Here is a 4,001-nt window from a genome sequence, read left to right as displayed (position 1 = left end):
GCCTCATCCCGCCCCGCAGCCCTACCTGCCCGCTCCGAGAGGTGCTCGCTGCCGCCGCTCCCCGCCGATTGCCTCACTCGCCCTAAGAACGAGGCGCGCCGAACACCATATTTAGTGTGGGCAACCACAGCACTGAGCTAACCGGGATCGCTCGGGCTTTGTAACGGGGAGAGGAAGAGCCTCACCCAAGATGGCGGCGCGGTGTCCTCGTTCAAGATGGTGGCGGAGTCGGGGCGTTGTGTTGTCTAAAAGTCATCGTTTCCCGAGTCTGCGTGGCTTAACGCTTACAGAAAGGAGTAGGGAAGCTTGTGTTGGCAGAGTGGGGAGCTGTGTGCCGTTGGGCTAGATGTATGGGGTGGGAGAGCTCTAGTGGGTGCCCTTGGTGCTGGTTTGCTGGTCCTGCTTTGGGCGAGGTGTGTTCAGGCTGGGGCTGAGAGGATGGCTGGGCAAACCGACAGAATCCTGGAGTGATAGAATGGTTGGGTTGGAAGGGACCTTACAGCCCCACCCTGCTGTGCCCACACCGAGGCTGCCTGCAGCCCATCCATGTCCTCAGGCACCTCCAGGGATGGAGCACCACAGCTCTGCACAGTGCCGGAGCCTCGCCGGCCTCTGAGTGAAGAATTTCTTCTTAACACCTAATCTAAATTTCCCCTCTTTTAGTTCAAAGCCATTCCTCCTTGTCTTAATGCTATCCAACCGTGTAAGAATTTGCTCTCCCTTCTGTTTATAAGCTCTCTTCATGTACTTGAAGGCTGCAGTGAGGTCTCCCTGCAGTCTTTTCTTCTCCAGGCTGAACACCCCTGGCTCCCTCAGCCTTTCTTCATAGGAGAGGTGCTCCAGCCCTCTGAACATCTTCATGGCCATCCTTCTGGACCCACTCCAGCATCTCCATGTCCTTCTTTGGTTGGAATCTATCCAGTGAGGAAGCCTTTCCCAGCTGTTCCTGGTCTTGGCAGTACAGGTGCCTGCAGTGAACCATGGAGGCTGGTGCATGCAGGGCTCTCAATGGCAGTTGGTGCATACTTGGCACTTGGAGCACTGACTGCCATGCAATGTTTGTGCTGGGCTGTGGCCACTAGTTGCACTTCTGTGCATGTGAAGTTACTGGGGGGGGTCTCTCAGTCTCACAATGTTATCTCAAGACAGCTGCACACAGAAGACCCGGTAGCTGAGACCTTGAATCCATCCACTGCAGTAGGGAATGAAAAGCAAAAATAAATGTTACATTTACAGGCTTAACATGAAGTTGTGACTTTTTATTAATCGTACGTCACCTGAAGGAGTATCTTTGTATTTCAGGTTCAGTTGAACATCATTCACATGCAAAATTTGTTCTTATTTAATCCATTATAGTATCTGCTCATGTCAGTTTTGGGATGAAATTGGTAAAATGTAGGAACCAGTAGCTAAGCTTAACTTCTTAAATTCCCTTTCCATAAACGAACACATCCTTTCATCTATTAGATGGAAGGATACTTGATCCTCTCCCATTTGCACAGGAATGTGATTCTTCCTGAATAACATTCTCAATTTTGGGCCTTCTTCCTAATACAAATCCAGATACTCCAGAGGGTTTGCTTAAGGCCATAATGTGATTAAAGTTTGTGCAGCTGTTCCTGAACATCACTGTGGGTAAATGGCAACTGAATTTCTGATTTGACAGCAATAAGTTTTAGATTTAAGTTACACGGTCCAGAGTCCCTTAGGTTTAGATTTAAATTAGACAGTCCAGAGTGAACTGTTTGAACACAGAGGGGAAAAATCAGCTAACTAATTGCAAGTCATAGAAAATACGAACTTATCTGCTGTCTGTGTTGTGTAACAACTATTATATGAATGGGGAAGGACTGCAAGGAACTGCAAGCTTGAATTGGTGTGCTTGGGAGTCACGAGGTACCAGCTGCTGGATTTGGATGAATAATATTTCATTAGTGTCTGGTGTCTTCAGTCCAAATGAGCAGCTGACTTCCTCAAGGCTCTATTAAAAAAAATCTGTAAGCAGTGGTCTCTGGAAACTGCTTTTAGTGGTAATATAAAAAAGATTTCTTTTCTCTAGGGTAGAGTGTAAGAAATTCACCTGTCCCCTCCAGTCAGTATATACCATGCAGCAAAACTGTGAGGGTCTGATTTATTCCTGTATTACTATCTGACAAAATATGAACAACTGTATGTTTCTCCAGTAACAGGATAACCTGATAAGAGTTGATTAAGTTAGAAATTATTTAAATATGGCAAACACCACACATATGCTCAAGCATTTATTCAGACTGGAATATGGCACAGGTTTTTGCAAGTTACTGCTATTGATTAATGATTCTTATGACATTTTTTGTGCAATCATCTAGGAACTTCACTTTGAGGGAGGTAATTTGTTAGAAGAACCATCCAGAGATATGTGATTGATTACTTGTAGTTTTCTTTTGCCTAATTCTGACAGCTGTTGAGTGGCAGATGCTGTTTCTGGCTTGAGGCGCTTCCAGCTTGCGATGCCTTGCAGTGCTGATGCATAACCTTTAAAGTTTGCTGAAGTTGCAATGTACTGTTTTCATAGAGAAACACTTTGTTTTTCTCTATCGTTGTTGCTATCGGTGTGGGTGTAAATGTCAAATACAGCAACAGGTTTCAACCACAAGGAGAGAGGGCAAAAGAGCAAGTGATGCTCTTAAGCACTGCCTCCCTTTGGCACGGAAAAGCTTTGACATAGTGACTTCCTTTGGACGTAGCCTTGCTGCCATGCAGAGCAACTGAGTGCTGCTGTCCTGGGCAGGCTGCAGCATGGCAGTGCTTTCAGACACTGTGCTCATCTGCTGCCTATGGGAAAATGGTGTAAACAGTGGACAGAAAGCAGAAATTGCCCCTTGGCAACCTAATTATCTCCTAATGACACAAGTATAACCTTATACCATGCAATGAAACATTGATTCTTTGCTTGCTGTCTGGTTTGCATGAGTTTTTGTTCTTTTTTTATTGCTCGAATTCTTAAGTTGAAACTGAAAGAGTAGTCAGGCACTGGAATGGGCTGCACAGGGAGGTGGTGGAGTCACCAACCGTGGAGGTGTTTAAGGAACGTCTGGATTTTGTGTTGAGGGACATGGTTTAGTGAGTACTATTGGAGATGGGTGGATAGTTGGACTGGATGATCTCGAAGGTCTTTTCCAGTGTTGGTGATTCTGTGATTCTCTAATTGCACCCATTTATTCCACAGGCAGAGGAATGCTTAAAAAGCTTTTTGATTTTTCAGTATTTCTGCAAAAATGTTGATGTAGTTAACTGGTTTGTGTTCTAATTGTAAAGGAATATGAGGGAAAATAATACAAAAATTAAATAGGAGCTGCACAGAATCGTGGAACCATCCCATGCTGTCAGGTCTTTGGAAGAATCACTGTATCAGTGTGGAATAATTAAGTATAGCCATGAGTGTGGAACAGGACTCCAGCTGTGACCTCACACGCAGATCTCCGCGCATTGCTGGTTGTGAACCTGTGCCATGGCTGTTCCTCGCCTTGTTGCGATGCCCTGCATGCGGAATGCAGCGCCCGCTCAGCAGGACAGCAGCTGTCCGAGGCAACAGAAGTTGTTAATGACATGTTGCATTTTAGTGACTGTGTAGGAAACTCGAAGTCTTGAGCTGCACAGGGATTGCTCTAGAATGGTTGGATGCTTAACAGCTCGTGTTAATGAGCGATTTCAAAACGGGAAGGTGTGCGGATGTCTTACACAGACGGCTGCATTAAGGCAGTACTGGGCGGTCTGCAGGGCTCACAGCGTGACATTGTCTGTAGTTCCCGTGCAGCGGTGCCGTTTGTGCTCATCACAATAACTGTGTGGTTCAAAGCCGCAGCCTCTAACAGGGAGGGAAGCTGCAGCTCACGAAAGGCTGAGGAAAGGCAACGTCGGAACACGAACCGACGGCCGGCCGCGGTTCTGAGGCCGAAGGGCAGCCCAGGATCTCCCCCGCTCCCTCAGCGCCCTCCGCGCGCGGCGGCGCGGTGAGGCGG

The 4,001-nt window shown here is 47.0% G+C and overlaps 1 protein-coding gene across 2 annotated transcripts in view; it reads right to left on the bottom strand.

Moving 5' to 3' along the window:
- LOC100548208 (cytochrome b-245 chaperone 1) overlaps positions 1–473 on the bottom strand; it is an 11,228-nt gene extending 10,755 nt beyond the window's left edge. Inside the window, exon 1 of one of the 2 annotated variants that reach the window (XM_010721250.3) lies at positions 186–473. The gene's annotated coding sequence lies outside the window, so the exon portion shown is untranslated. The other variant, XM_003211415.4, reaches the window with a different exon arrangement.
- Between the last annotated feature and the right edge of the window lie 3,528 nt (positions 474–4,001).

The sequence above is a fragment of the Meleagris gallopavo genome, chromosome 20, assembly GCF_000146605.3.
Source record: "Meleagris gallopavo isolate NT-WF06-2002-E0010 breed Aviagen turkey brand Nicholas breeding stock chromosome 20, Turkey_5.1, whole genome shotgun sequence".
NCBI lineage: Eukaryota > Metazoa > Chordata > Aves > Galliformes > Phasianidae > Meleagris > Meleagris gallopavo.
The sequence above is the reverse complement of the archived record's forward strand: the minus strand, read 5'-3'. Positions and strand labels throughout refer to the sequence as shown.